We start from the raw sequence: 16,386 nt of genomic DNA, 5'->3' as shown, positions 1-16,386 counted from the left end.
CGACTTTATTCTTGAAATCTCAGAATTCAATAGGGCCTATAATCGATAATTACAGTATTCACACATTAAAAACAATAATAAATCACAGGCGTTTCTTACGGGTGTCATCACAGGGGTAGCTACAGCACCATCAGGCCCCCCAGCATGGAGCCATGTATAGGTGGCGTCCTCTCCATGGAGGCACTGATCAGGACCCTCAGTGTGTCTGGTGGAAGCTGGTTCCACACAGAAGGACAGAGGTGGCCGGCGATGGCGGCCGAGTATTTGCCAGTAATTGAACAGCACTTTTCATTGAGCGCTCTCTTGCTGTGTGACACCTTTGAGTGACGGGTGCTGCAGTGCCCTACTTTAGATGATTGGAACTGCAGTTTTCACATGTGATTGTAATCTGTGTGTGTTTGCCTGCCTGTGTGTGTTTGTGTGTGTATATACATTCTGCTTCTGACTGACAAGCAAGATGATTCGAGTTGTCACAGGCAGACCAAGCACGGTAGACTGACTTGTGTTCAGCCTGTGTGTGTGCGTATAATCCTCTCACACCATATCCATGTGTGTGTGTGCGTCTGTGGGGAGTGCATTGTGTACTTCCTCCGATTCTTTTTAGCAGAAACAGTTTTCCTGCCAAGGCTGTTGCTCTGGACAAGGTCGCATTACCATTGATACGCACACACACACACAGACACACACACTCACACATCTTACTTCTTAATCCTCTTTCAGCAGGCGGGGCCCACCTGCTCTGTCACATCTGCCCCGACACCATTAAATGAGTCAATGCGGTATCTGTTGGGAGTTCTGACTGTACACGTCGAGGCCGCACAAACTCCAGCAACTGAATTTGCATGTGTGCCTGACTGGTGGTGGTGCTTATCCCTCCTCTCCTGCTCCCCTGACTTCTTGAACTTCGGCCTAAAGCTCCTCCGTCCAAGCTTTGCTCGATAAACCACACAAACCAGCAAGTTTCCATGACCTCACCGACCAGTCAGGCCATTTGCTCTCTCAGTCAACCCCCCCACCACCACCGTTCTGCTGCTGTATCTGCGCTTCCCCCGAAATCAGGCTGTAATGAAAGATAATCACCCTGGGATTTGGCAGAGAACCGAAACCCTCGGTGATTATAGGTGATCTTTGATTACAAGTGATGGCTTCATAACAACACCCTGACAGCAGGGAGTGAGCGGAGGAGCTGCGGAATTATTGGATCAGTCGCACAAAAAACCACAACGCTCAGATGCGATCATTAACTTTTGATTACGGAGCGAGAAGTGTTTGGATTACCGAAGAAGAACGAGGAGGAGTTTGTGTGTGCGTCATGTTGTGGGTCTCATCGTATCCTTGCCTGGGTGACGTCAGCGTAGCTTCTCTTACTCACACGTGCAGACACACACACAGACTTTCTCCCTGTTGTCTCCTCCCCTCTGGTCATTTACCTTTCTCTCATTTCAGGGAGTGTCCTGCTCAGCTGTCAGAATTGATTTGCACTGCTCGTACCTCACTGTTAGCTGAAGTGGAAAGAAATATAAAAAAAATCTTCAAACCAGCTCCACGACTTCTCATCTCATCTCATCTCGCTCAGCAGCTAAATATTGACTTAAGCACCGAAATAACGTTGATCTTTATGACGGTTATAATAAAATTTTTCCAGCATTCAGCTGCAATAGAGGTTTTCAATATTGTTCTGTATATCTTGAAATAAAAAAATGAAACAAATGGAAAGTTGAGAAGACAGAGAACGGAGTCGTTTGGGTCTCACCTGCATTTTCTTTAACTCTTCACTCACAAGGCAGGTGGATTAAAAGCATATACTGATTTACACCAATACAGTAAAATAGAGTTGAAGGTTTTACAGTAACATAGTTTCTATTGCAGTTAGGACGTGACTATCGGCAGGTTGACACAGTCTATTTGCTGTCATGACACAGACACTAGGGGAGCTGGGTGACCACCAGTGACACTAACAATGTGTCACTAAGCTGGTTTGGCAATGTTTACACAATGGCACAAATATTTATTCTCTATTTAATTTATTTCTTGGTTAAGCCAAGAGACTGTTTTTATCTGTGGTCGCTGGACATGTGTCACAAAACAACCTGAACTGAAAAAGATTAACTTAACTTAAATGGATCAGTTGTATATTTAAAAAAATTATAAAATCATATTAGATCATTTGTTGTAGACCATTTGCAAACCCTGTAAACACAATAAAATATGATTCTAATAAACATGGATCAAGAAGAGACAATTACCATATATGGACTGGTTTCACCACTGGAGTACTGGTTAGTATTTCTCTGGTAGCTAATCGCAAATATAGATGAAAGATTTCAACAGTAGCACTTGTGCATACACACACACACACACACACACACACACACACACACACACAAACACACTTACACACACGTATCAACACACACTAACACCTGTTGCTTTGAGGAGGCCACTTCAGGGCACGTTGGAAAACTGTCACCGCTATCACAAGTCTTGCTGTTACATAATATGGTACAAGATACAGATGTTGCATCACACGCACTCAGTCAGCTATGCATCCCAACCCCCCCCCCCCCCCACACACACACACACACACACACACACACACACACTCACAGATAGTCGAGGTCATACTGGGTGATGAGGTGTTATACTGGTACATTTCCCTACTCACATTTTCCACAAACAAACAAATAAAAAACCCTGAAATGCTGCTTCATATCCAAGAATCTGTTATTTTTTTAATGTAAAATATTCTAAATATTCAACTCCTACAATGTCAAACGTTGCCATGTGTTTCGCAATACCCTGCAATGTGTGAGGGGCCCGGGCTTGTGTGAAGGACGTCAGCAGGATGTGAGTGGACATGAGTCACGTCCAACGCAGACAAGTTACACATTTCTACGTGCGAAACCAGTTGTCAAGACAATAAATAGAGTGAACAAACAGATACTTTAAACGTTGTACGACTTCAGCTTCTGTATATTTTCTAGATATGGTGAGGTTGCATATTGCGGCTGAACACCCCCCACCCTTACCCCCCTACCACCTCAGCCCCCAGAACCTGGGGAAACCTTCCGTTGTCATAAAAACTCAAAAGGTGTTAAGGTTGTCGAGTCTGTAAAACAACATGGCAGCCTCCCTTGAGAGGACCCAGTCCTGATGCAAATATAAAGTATTCAAATATAATAGCACCATTCTAGGGTAAAGAAAACAACAATTTGTATAATTCAGATAATCACACACTGGTGGAAACATCTCTAGGATTATTTTGTATTCAGTTTCTGCCGTTAGATCCCTTTCATCTGGATCTTACACACCGAACCTTTAAACTAGTTTTGCTTGGATATAGTTAAAAGTTAGTTCTTTTCTACCTTTTACAGATTCACTGAAGTAATAATATATATTCACACTACTATATCCCATAGTTTTTTCCTCAGATGCTAAAACTTACACACATACCAGTATATAAGGTTGCATATTTCTCTTATTACTTTCTTTCTCTACTTCTTCTAACGCCTGTCTTTTTGTTCTGGTGACACACTGATACAGTGGCTTTCTCCCGCTGATTCCACGGGCAGGTCAGAGGTCACAGTTGTGGAGAAAAGACCTCATCCCTCTCTCTGTGCTGGGATCAATGGTTATTGGTGTGGAATGAGGGTGTGAACTGCCCCCCCGGGCTTCCTGTCCCCTCCGCACCTCACCCTCAAAGAATCCCACCGAGTGAGACCTTTTCACAAAAGGTTCACTATACATATTTGCAAAGCAGCCACGTTTTCATGCTCACGTGGTCGTGGCTGCTGTGTTTGTGTTCACATGTGACACAAAAACATGCACAGAGATGATTGTACATATGATAGCTTCTCTAAATGGTTGTGGGTGTGTTTTGGACACACGCTCTCACCAGTGTCACATGGGATCACAGCGATTATAGTGATCATTGCAGTATGTTCATTATTTTTAATCACCTCAGATTGTTATCTCAGCATTTTTTTACTGTGACGCTCATCAGCACACGCCTTTCTTACCTGCTATGAGTCTTGAGTTTACGATTCTAGTTAAAAATGTTTGTTAGGATATAGGTTCCCAGTTTGTGGGCAACTTTGATCCTTATTCGCACAGATGTCTAAACCAGAACATTCTCCAAGGAGGCGTTCAAAGCCGCTGAGGCCGAGCGCGCTGATGAAAGACGACCTTTCTTTGTGATCGGGAGCACTGAGAGATGGATGAGAGAACGGATGGAGGGAGACACAGAGCTCTGCGACTCTCCGACAGCTGAGGTGGATTTGTTGAAACCCGAGAAACAGGAGATGGGCTCAGCTACCCAAACAAGGAGGTTTCGGCACAACAGGTGACAGCCATGCCTGTCCATATCTATCCATCTATCTATACTACCTTCTCAAACCCGCCCTGGTTTCCCTTTGCCGCTGCATCTTGGTTTCTCCTTATCATATCGGGGGAACAATAAAGAGGGGAAGAGGAAAAGGAGGAGGGCCAGTGAACAAACAGGAGGAGGAAGAAAGTTTGATTTGTTTGGAAAGTACGAACAAAAGGTTCTTGTGGCACAAAAATAGAACTAATAGCAAACTATTTAGCTTTTAGTTTTTTTTTCCAATTGAGCTTAAGTTGGAAAAAAAACAATTAACTTGGCACAAAAGTGAGTATTTAAAGAAACTGTGGCACATGGGGAGAGATAAAGGGATAGTTAAAGTTTGAAGGAGGCCTGGAGGGGGTGGGGTGGGGGAGTGTTGTTGACATGCAGGGTGTGTGTCCGTGCCTCATTGTCTGCCCCATCTGTCTGGCTTTATCTCCACTTACCACCCCCCCCCCTGGCTTCGCCGCCTACCATTCACCGCCTCCACCTCCAGCCCCGGAGACGGCGCACACCCTTCATTGTGCCTCGGTCAGTCCGCCCTCCACCCCCTCTCCTCCCGCATGCTGGCAGACGACCAGGGAGCTTCCACCCACCGCAACTGGTGGCATTGTTCGCGTGCACGGAGCACATATGTGCACCGTCGCCTGCTCGTCTACGAGAGCATCTGCCGGCACCGGGGGCGTAAACACAGAGACGCACCTCAGAAGGCACGGAAGCTATCTGGGGCATAGTGACCTTAATTTGTGTGTAGAGTTCAATAATTGGTAGTTGGTGGATAGAAAAATACAAAATATATAAATTATCACATGATTTGAGAATCTCTCTTCAACGGGGAGTCGATGTTAATATTTTCTATCATTATAGTTAATGGTATATTGATAGTTGCCGTATTAGATGACATCATAGATTGTAGATAAATTGAAAACGGATACAAAATAAATGAACAAAGAAATGAGAACTTTCTTAAAGAACTTTATTCCTTATAATAAGTTAAAGAAGCAAAAGTGAGCTCATTCAGAACGACTCCATTATCACAAAGATGTTTGCATTTAGTTTGTTTATTTGGCACATAAACAAAAGCAGGTTGTTGTTTAAGACAAGCAGGTTGTTAATGCTAATGCTAAGCTAATTAGGCTTTGTCCTGATCTGAATCAGCATATTCAAAACCTTTAAGAACCATTATGACATTATGATAAAATGTCATATGTACGTGAATCAGGCACAATTTCCTACTCTTCTTCTTTCCTGTCAGTGGAGACACTACATTATTGTTATTTACTCCTCTCTTGTGGCACACACCCAGCTTTAATATATACAGTGCGGCACAGAGTGATAACCCAGGAGGAGCTGGAACACACCGTGCAAAGATAAACACAGTTTGGGGAAACATCAAACATGTCCTTGGTTCGAGGCAGGGCTGCGGAAGAGGAAGGTTTCATCTTTCTCTTTGAACAGATTCTGTTGCTGGCAGGAACCATGTGGACGCTCCTTTGTTTGGCTCCCTTGAAGAGCTCAGTGGGAACACCTAGGTGGAAATCAGCTGAGTAGGTTTGCTCCATGATGGTTAATCAAAGGTTTGGATTGCTAGGTCCCCGGGGAGAAAAATACACACAGTTCAAATGTGATACTTGCTACGTGCACAAACTCTTACTCACACAAGCTCATGGTGTGAGGCAACACATGTTTGCAGTCGTGCTCTCAGTCACGTCGGATCTCCCCTGACACACAGGCACCGATGCATGCAGGCAAAGAGAAGTGAATGGGATTCAGACACAAGAGAAAACAAATCACAACTCTAGATTCACTGTTTCTCATCTTACTCTTCATTTCGTGACATTGTCCTAAAGTTGCTCTCAACAAGACGTCAACATGGATGGAAAATTAATCTCCAGCAAAATGTCCAGGAACCAAATTTCAAACAATACGTTTAGAGGCTCTAAACGTATTCATGATATTTAAGAATCAGAATCTATCTTGGTAGATGTGTATTGTGGAACTAAGACTACTTTGGTTACACACGCCCATGAATTGAAGATACCCTCTGGGATTAGAGAGCACAGTATTTTATGGGTGGGGGTGCATTTTTTGTTTACACCGATCTATTCAAGGGATCGGCAGCTGGTGGCAGTAATATGCAAACAAGTGTGATGTCCCATTAGAGCCACGTCAATCATGAATGTCAGAAATTTGAATATTCAAAAAAACACAATTTAGATTAGATCTCGACATTAACACATCTCCAAATATCCAATCAACCGGATTTACCAGTTAGCCACTAGCCAGTGTGAAACAAGCCACCTGTTTGTTTCATGCATCATATCCTGTGTGTGAAATACATTTGCATACTTGCCAAGAGAGTTGGCAGCACCAGTGGAAAGATGCAAACAAAGAAGTTCTCTCCCGATGCAAATACACTGAATACGGCTATTGTTGCAAATACGCATGAAGTACAACAACGAAGCTACAGGCACGGACGCACTGTTCCTGAGTCAGTTCACACCAGGCGATGGAATACGTCCCCTGACCACCTGTGATCAGATCTTAAATTGTCTGACATGTTGTCGCTCCAGGTCTCACTGCTTCTAACAACTTCTCCCTGTTCTTTCTAGTACTTCATGTACTCATGTTTGCATGATGAGTCAATGTTCCTGTTTTGTCTGACGCCATGTCCTTGCTCTGAGCTTTGTTCTTTTCAACGTAATATATATTGTACATGCAAATATATCAATGTACCATGACACTGTGATTCACGAGGAGTACGTTAATACTTATATCCATAATAAACACATATTATACAATTGAACACACACACACGCACACGCACAAAAAGTCCTATAATCAAGCACAAATATACAACAGATCCCTGCTTCTGTTTGCTCTGACTTACACACATGTGGACAACACACACACACACACACACACATGCACACACACACACTCACACACACAGTCAATGCACACTCATATGCACCATCCGACATCCAGTTGGCTAATACTTAAAAGACAGCGCAGCCGTATTGCTCCCACCCACCCAATAATTTAATGGAATCCAAAAAGTAGGCCAGGCGCATGCAGTCAAAATCAAAGGCTGCTTTCATGTTGCAGCACGCCACTGCGGTTTACATGGTGCATGTACACAGTGTTCAATTCAGTTTTAATCCTCATAATAGAGGAAGGAGGAGGAGGAGGAGGAAGGAACTGTGAGAGGAGCTTCTCCAGTAAAGCATAAATCTGAAGACTTGGCCAGGATACTTTAAGAACTTTATTTCATGGCAGAAAAACATGATATGATTCAAACTAAATTTTGTTGTTTGTCCAGCAGCTTGTTGCCGTGTCAGTACTCCGACAATTCCAAGAAAACCTAAATTTGTTGTCGGGTGATTTGGTGCAACGCTGGAATTCTGTGTTTTTGGCAAACGCAAAGTATATGGCAGGATGTAGGATTTGAACCACAGCTGTTTTAGCCAACTGTGCATAGTCATGACCCCCAAAAAAGTGGAAATATGCGAGGAAGCCCAGTGCAGGGAGTGGAGAGTGGCTTTTCACAGAAACGCTGCCCAGTTGTTTTTCGTCCTGGCCTCCGATGCACTCGACGGTTCAAAAACAACCCCAGCTGTGGTGGAGAGTCCTCGAAGGAGTCTAGAGAAAAAAGAAGAAGCTGGGGGCTCGGAGAGAGAAGAGAGGAACAAGATGAGAGAAGCAACTTCACACAGAGAGGGTGAGCAGAGGGGTGCGGGAGGAACATGGAGGGAGATTAAAAAGGAAGGAGGATGTGAGGGGCAGCAGATGTTTCCCTTATGAGAGGTATTAAGAGTCGGGTCCTTCTACCCACGCTCCCTCTCAACGGTGCTTTCATGTTAGCTGTGATATAGGACAGCCGAGCACCCTGTTAGTGTTTACTCATCTTATAGGAGAGTGCAGCGTAAACAAAGTTCCTATATACTGTATACTTTCATGTCCATGTGCCTGTGCTCGGTGCGTGTGTGCCCGCACGTACAATTTGTTTGTACAACTCAAGCTGTATAAGCCTCATGTGAGTGCACGTGGTGTGGGCATGCCCGTGTGCATGTGCATGTGTGTCGCTCTTTATTTACACTCTAAGCGAGAGACAACAAGATGGCTTCCTCCTCTGCAGAGTTCTTGTGTGTGTGTGTCTGTCTGACTGTGTGGGTGTACCGTCCGTGCATTTCCCCCCGACACAAGTAGGCCAACGGAGAGCGCACGGCGGCACTGGAATGCGTGGCAGGGGTCCAACCCATTCCAGCCGGGCCTGCGCTAAGTCCTACAAGAACTAGTCCCGATGAAGGCCGACGGGTCAGAGCACATATCCAACCCACACGCCAACAGCTGCGAGGGGGGGCGGTGGAGAATGTGTGTGTGTGTGTGTGTGTCCTCTTTCACCCTCCAGTAATATCTCCCTGTATCAATCACCCACTTTTTCACCCGCATCTGTTGTCACGCTCTCTTTTGGGGTTGTGTTGACAGCCGGCAGAACCATGAAGGGACTAACACCATACGTACAGAATGTAAGTATAGACTGAAGTTATTACAAAGCTTCACTCGGCTCTCAAAGCTTTTTCTTTGTGTGTTAGGGGAAAATTTGTGTATCTGTGCACAGTAGCCGGGCTCGTTGTTCAACCTAAAAAAGCAAACGGCACAAAACACATGATTACATTCAAATCTTTGTGTTGTTTGAAGCCACTTTTGTGTCCTTATCTGGAGTATATATTTTCGCAGAAGTGTAGACAGGTTAATTGTCTGCCCACCCCCCCTCTGTGATATGAATTAGCAGGTGAAATCAATAAGGGATAATGGATCTCCTCATCCGTGCACATCAGTGAAGAGTGGGTGTCTTCAATCTTTGGAACTGTGCGAAAAATGAATAAAAACAAAAATCCATTATCTGAGACTTCTCTCCCACACCTTTTTCTCCCCTTTGTCACTTTCTCTGATTTGCAGCCAGGCTCCTCCGACTGTCTCCTGGCTCCACACCTCTGGAAGGCTCGGTGGCAATGTCGCAGATGGTTTACGGCCGGAGCTGAAGGTCCAAAACAGCAGGAGGAGAAGAGGAGGAACGACTGTTTACAGCAACATGAAATATACCTCCTCCTATCTACATCCCATGACGGACTTAAAACCTTCTCTCCATTAGCCCGCTCTCTGTATCCCGCTCTGTGCTGTCCCTTATATAACTGAAAGATAACCTGGAGTTATATCCTACACACACACACACACACACACAAGCACACACACACACACACACACACACACACACACACACACACACACACACACACACACACACACACACACACAAACACACACACACACACACACACACACACACACACACACACACACACACACACACACACAGAGGGTGTATGGGGATTGGCTGCGGCTGAGTCCCACTCCAATTCTCCATTAGGTCCGGTTCCACTGGCTTTCATTACTCACAGTAATTTCCCATATATGACATATTTCATCATTCGCCCTGAAAAGCTGAGACTCTACATTAGAGTTTCATCAATCCATAACCCGAGCTTCATGGGTAACTACCAGCCAGTAGGATTCAAGTGGTTATTTACAGATTCGACGGTTGCACAATAACTCTGTGGCTAAGGCCTCATTCAGACTCTATTTCTACTGTTTAAAATAATATAATATATACAATAATACACAAGTCTTTAATTGGCAAAACTGTAGCCCAGTTATGTAGCTATTATGGAAATCTGTGAAACCTGCATTTTCTCAAACAACCAGCAGGGGGTGAGACTACTTCTTTATTTATTTATAACACCAGTAAACATTTTCATTAGGAGATCTTGGTCTCAATACTGTTTCAAGTCTTCATCGATACAGCATGATGTTCATATAGTAAATGATGGTCCCATTTATAATAATATAGACGATGAATCACGGTATGCTTTGGGCAGTGGATAGCGCGTGATTGACAGCTAGAACCATCCAATAGGTGCAGGTTACAGTTGGGTGTGCAGTGTCCAGACTCCAACCACCTGCCAATCAAATATGGTCTCGTCCTTCAAACAACCAAGATGGCGCCGGACAAACTCCAGGCTTCACAACAGAAGCTCACAAACCAATCGGTGATGTCACGGCGGTTCGCCACCTACACAAGATACAGGCAACGATGTGATTGGTTAAAATAGAGTCACTCAAACTTCACACTGATGTTCCACACTGGAAAAAAATACCAAAACACTACTGTGTCCATTATACCAACCGATACCTGTTGTCATAAAATTTGGGTTACAATGCATCGTGTTAATTATTTATCCATCTCCATGTTGTGTATCTTTCACGGAGAGGTGGTTTGTGGGTAATGAGTAACATATTTGTCCCGTAGGGAAATTACTTTTCTACGGTTACTCATTAAGCTGCCAGTCGCATGTAGGTCACGGCTGTTTTTGCACGTTAAATGTTTTGCCGCTGCTTTATCGTAGATATCTCAGAGCCACAGGAGCCGGGGAATCACCGAGGGACACAAAGTTACTCAGCGTGGAGCAAGTTCAACTTAGTAATGTTTGGGATAAACAAATTAAGTCCTGAATGTTTCAGGAGTTGCCGTCGTCGGAGCCGGGGAAAGGTTTCTATTTAAAGTCTCATGCTGGTGAAGGAGTGAGCGTGTAGAGGAGCTCATGATTATTCAGTAACAACAAACTTTCGGAATTTAATCACAGATAATAAATGTTTTCAGTGGGTAAATATATAAAAGTGTGTGTTTGTGAATAAAACATCAGAATATTTTGACTTTAAATCTCTCTGTGTTATGTTTTATTAGCTCAAAAGTGCTTTTTAATAGACTTGTTGTTGTGCTTTAAGATGTAAGGGAAAGTGTATGTGTGTGTGTGTGTGTGTGTGTTTGTGTGTGTATGTGTGTGTGTGTGGTCCCGGTCTTCCTCATTTTGTGGGGACCTAAATCTTATTACACGGTCACATTAAATTATAAGGTGAAGTCATTTTAAAGGTGAAGTTTAGGTTAGAGTTAGGCAACCTGTATGGTGCTTAAAGTCATTCGGACACGACTAAGTGTGTATGTGTGCGTGTGTGTGCGTGTGTGTGTTTGTGTACGTGCTTGGGCAGATTTGTGCATAATTAACTTGTGTTCCCTTTTGCGACTGGGCACAGCGTGTTCAGTACGCCTGTTTGTTTTCATGCTGCCGACTGTTAGGTCTGAACTGTGGGTGTGTGTGTGTGTGTGAAGCGGTTGGACAAAGAGTGTGTGTGTGTGTGTGTGTGGTTGTGTGTGTGTGTGTGTGTGTCGTCACACAGCTGTGATCACAGCGGTGGAGAAGCAGAGGTGCAGAATTTCCTGTCAGCTGTTTTCTGTCGTGCTCTCTCAGTACATTTCCACAGCTCTCAATCAAACTGGTCTTCTTCCTCTGAACTCTTTGTCTCATTCACACTAAGTTTTATCCGTTTTTTGGTCGGTGTCTTATCTCTAATACGACCTTATTCCTGATTTCCTTCACCAGATCACCTCCTTTATCTCCCAGTTGTATCTGTGCATCCCTCTGTGCAGCCACTTGCAAGGTACATTACCTCTCCCCATCAACATAAACAGGAAACAGCTGAGGTGTTGCACTCGCTTGTCTCTTTCCTGTCAGCTTCTCAGAAAACACAACCGAGCACAAAGAAACGAATCCGATCGCGTGCTTTTCATGTTAGCAGCGAGCGGCCTGGTGTTTACAAGCAGCGAGGGCTTTAAACAAGCACGTGCTGGAGGGTTCGAAGATGTGAAGCCGCCACTCGTTTCCTCTTCTGCTGCTGAACTGTTGTTTTCAATCAATTAAACCTCAACATCACATTTCCCGTCGTTCAGAAAAGGATCCGCAGTAAATGATGCGGGGGGGGGGGGGGGGAAGCTGGAAGTCGAAAGCAAGTTTAAGAAGAAGTTCGAGAGTTTGTGAAACTTTATCTTGTGGTGTTTGGGAAATGGCTGCTGTCGGGATGCTGGGGGACTTTCTCCTCCAGTCAGCAGAAAGACATCGGCCAGTGATGCAAGTGGCCTTCAATCCAAGCCTGTTTCTGAAGTGAGCACAGCCCCACAGTGTTTACGTGAATCAACTGTCCACACAGCAGACAGAGCTGTACGCGTGTCAGTGCCTTTGTCCTTCCTTCAAACTAAATAAATCTGTGTGTGTACACATGCATGTACACACACTCACATCTCAGTGTGTGTGTGGCCGGAGCTCACGCAGAGAGCCCTCTCACCGAGCCCCAAGGCAAAGCTATATTTAGGCGGCTGGTTCCTCTCTCTCTCCCTCCGTCTGAGTGGTGGAGAGCGGTGCCTACTGATTGGAAGAGGCCGACCACAGGAATACGCTGCCTCCGTGTCTCACCGCTAACTTTCAGATAACCATATGTGGGAGAACACAAAGGGATGAAGACATCGGTGGGTGGTTGGCCTGTTGGGTTATCATTGGGACGCCGGGCTGCAGCAGACACACGTCATGCTGGGACAGACTCGAAAAACATGACCATAAGTTAATTAGCGATTCAATTATTATTCGAAGTTTTCTGAACAGCAGCCTCGCTGACTCAGTGGGGGGGAAACTCCTCCTCCTAATGGGAAAGGAGTCAATCACCTTTTTGCTGGGTTTACCTATGTCCATAAAACCAGAGTATATCTGCAAATGTTTGGCGTTATGGAAATATTAGTCTCTTCTCTCTGAGCTCATTGTTTTAGATCTACAGATTGAACAATGTTTGCTCTGTCACACTAACTCAACGTGCACTTCCTGTCCAGCAGCAAACAGCAGTCAGCAACGTGCCAGCTTCTTAATTCATCATAAACTAATTTATAATCCAAAACTCAGCTATTAAAAAAAGCTAAATCCACATTTACAACAGAGTGTCACTGAGTGGTTCATGCTGAAATGGTCATTAAGAGCTGCTAATTTATTAATTTGATGACAATTGATAATTGATTAATATATTTGGTGCTAATGATTCGACCAAACGATCCAAATCAGGCCTTGGAACATCATCTGTCCTCCGTCTGGATTTTCACTTCCTGATTTCATTCATACCTTTCACTTTGGAATTTCCCTTCTCTCTTCCTCCTGAGTCACACACACACACATAAGCTCTGAAAACACAAGATGGCTGTGCTGCCAGACACACACACTCGATCACATGACTCCCACCCGGAGACCCCTCACCTTACCCCAATAAGGCCTGATGCCAGACCCGGGAATGAATTCCTCTGCTGTGTGAGTGTGGGCCGACTGGTGACACGGCGGTCTGGAGAAGGAGGGATAAAGATAGACAGAGGGCGAGGTGGTGGAGAGGAGGAGGGGGACAGGGGGGACGGACGAGGGGTTATGTCCTCTCTCTTTTCCCCCCCGAAAAACACCAGAGAGAGAGAGAGAGAGAGAGAGAGAGGCTGAGTAATGAGATTAGGTTATTTTTGCTGAAGGAAAGCTGAGGAGGTATGAGGAAGTCGAGGGGCTGTTCACGAAACAGCGTGAAGATCAAATCACACGCTCTGACTTTGCAGCTTTCTCACAGTTACCATACAAAGAGCTAATCAGAGTTATAGCCAGTAGGAAGACAGGGACAGATTTCTCACCAACCAGGACTTGACCCTCTGGAGCAAAGGCCGAACACAATCACAGGACACGTAAAGAAACACACTTGCACTCTAGCACATGTCCAAACACACACACATGCAAATACAACATACACACACACTCGTCACAACTTTTTGTTATAGCACAAAAGCCACATATTCACATTAGGATGACGTTTTTCCAACTGTATACTCACCTCTTCCCCAGAGACCCCTCCCTCAGCCGGTGGTGGTGACGTGGCGGGCCCCGAGCTGGAAGTCTTTGTCCCCACAGTCCTGTGATTTGGTTCATTGTCCCAGTTTGGACGCCGGTGGGAAGGGCGTGTGCAATGGAGGCAAAGCAGATGTCGGCTGGGAGGATGAACAGTGCCCCGAGGGGAAGTGGAGAGATAGCTGGTGTCATCTCTGGGGGGGGGGGGGGACCAACATGGGCAAGGCAGGGATCTGTTTCAAAGGGGAATCAGCTCGTCCTTGGCTGTTGAATGACGCACACACTCAACACAGCGAGGGTGACACACTGGAAAAAACACGTCCGATGCACAGCTGCGGTTTTTTTACACAGATCCTCAAATATTTGGACATGGACACGTTTGATAAGAGCTTCGTGAAGGAGACTGACAGTGAACAATCCTGTTTTAGATTTGTATGTGTTTATTGTTGTTTATCTGTTGTCAGGATTAAGCAAAAACAACACGACCAATTTGATTGGGCCTCGGCACGGATCTGGACAAAGGGGCCCATCCAGGAATTAAAAAAAATCACATTTTAAAAACGAATTGCTCAGGGTATAATTCAATGATCTTGATGGGGAACAAAATCTGTCATATTTAGAGACAGATGTTCATGGGAGTGAGCAATTAGGTTCAACTCTATTGAATGTTTAAGTCATTTCCTAGGGGAATATTAGGGCTTGGTGGAGGATCTACCCTTCAATTTTTTTAATTGTTTTCACAAATGGTGATAGGTCCTGATTAAATAGGAAATAAAATAAACCCAGGTTTCTTTGTGCCTGGCAGCTCTCTCTACCCCTGCACCTGACTTTGTACCCTAAATACACACAAAGCTCACAGTGTGACGCACATCTGCCAAAAAAAGGTTGCACGACTTATGCAGCTGCGGCGAAGCTTTTGTCCTTTAACCAGACGAACATCAAAACACACACACACACACACACACTCACTGCAGGGGAGCTACCCTGTCATCTCACTGGCAATAAAGTGGGTCCCAGATGTCAGCCCCCCCCCGTAAGCAGACACACACGCTCACTCTGTCACTCACCAGGCCTTTGTTCTTCGACAGCAGCATATTGCTTGTACACAACGTATGAATGTTGGCACAGACTCACAGGACAGGCGCCGAGTTCACTGACATGTCTGTGCTTTGCCTGAATAGAACAACAAACTCGACTTGAACATGGTAGAGCTCAAACCTCATCAACAGTCCCGTTAAATCTGATCAAGCTTCACCAAATATCACACAATCATAGATTTCAGCCCCGTAAAGATGCCGGATTTGCTGAAATCTCAAAATAAATCAATTATTCCCTTTGGAATTGAGGAAAAACAGTATTCCTGGATCCGCAGCTAAATCTAATGGGCTCTTCATCTTTCCCCCAAATTACACGGAAATCCGTTGAGTTGTTTTTGTGTAACCTTGCTCATGAAAGCTCAATATCTCTACACACACTGACCCGACCCGACCTTGTTGCCGTTCCACACCAACACTGTATCGTAGCATTGGTCTGAAATAAACTCCCTAAGAATTCTCCTGATCTTAAATCAGCCGCACCTTCTGGAACCTTGTGCCTCGTCTCTGCAGCGTGACCTCTGCTGCCATGTGAGGAAGGGGGGGGGGGGGGGGGGGGGGTGATATTACACCGCCGTTTCATCAGTGCAGAAGTGAAACTCTGCTGCAATTCTTAGACGACAGCTTGATGACATATGTTGTAATAAAGTTTGAGGAGTGATAGATTTAGTGTTGCAATAAACTATTAGTATACCTCTTAATGTACAGTATATGATGCGAAAGGTAAAACTTCATAGTTTAGGCTGCCTCAAGCTAATCTATATTTAATGTGAGTCTGTTCTTAACGTTTATGGCCAAATTTGTGAAAAACTCTGTTCCTGTTTCTCACATATTTCAGATCTAAAGTCAAAGTGAAATGTTTTCAAACAACCTCTGTAACGAAAAACGTGTCAAAACATCTTGCTCAAATGAGTCATTGCAAAACCCTGCACCAGGAGGATTGCAAAACCTGGTGAAATCTGGAGAAGTGAAGTGCTTTTCTGCAATTCCCTTCTCCCCCCCAAGATTATATTTTCAAGCAAAACAAACCACACTGAGCCTCGAACGTGGCTGGAACCTCACATTCTGTGCCACGCTGACGGACTCCAGTCAGTTCAAAACTACAATACCCACACACCCC

The 16,386-nt window shown here is 44.8% G+C and overlaps 1 long non-coding RNA gene across 2 annotated transcripts; it reads right to left on the bottom strand.

Annotated features, from left to right (window-relative positions):
* Positions 1–5,320: 5,320 nt before the first annotated feature.
* On the bottom strand, positions 5,321–15,785 carry LOC128428987 (uncharacterized). 2 transcript variants are annotated; one of them, XR_008333858.1, is made up of 3 exons: positions 14,159–15,785; positions 13,557–13,724; positions 5,321–10,496 (listed from the first exon to the last, which is right to left on the bottom strand). It is a non-coding gene; the product is annotated as an uncharacterized LOC128428987 (long non-coding RNA). The 2 variants fall into 2 exon arrangements; XR_008333857.1 differs by having other exon boundaries at positions 13,557–15,785.
* Positions 15,786–16,386: the final 601 nt, after the last annotated feature.

Source organism: Pleuronectes platessa, chromosome 22 (genome assembly GCF_947347685.1).
Source record: "Pleuronectes platessa chromosome 22, fPlePla1.1, whole genome shotgun sequence".
Lineage (NCBI taxonomy): Eukaryota > Metazoa > Chordata > Actinopteri > Pleuronectiformes > Pleuronectidae > Pleuronectes > Pleuronectes platessa.
The sequence above is the reverse complement of the archived record's forward strand: the minus strand, read 5'-3'. Positions and strand labels throughout refer to the sequence as shown.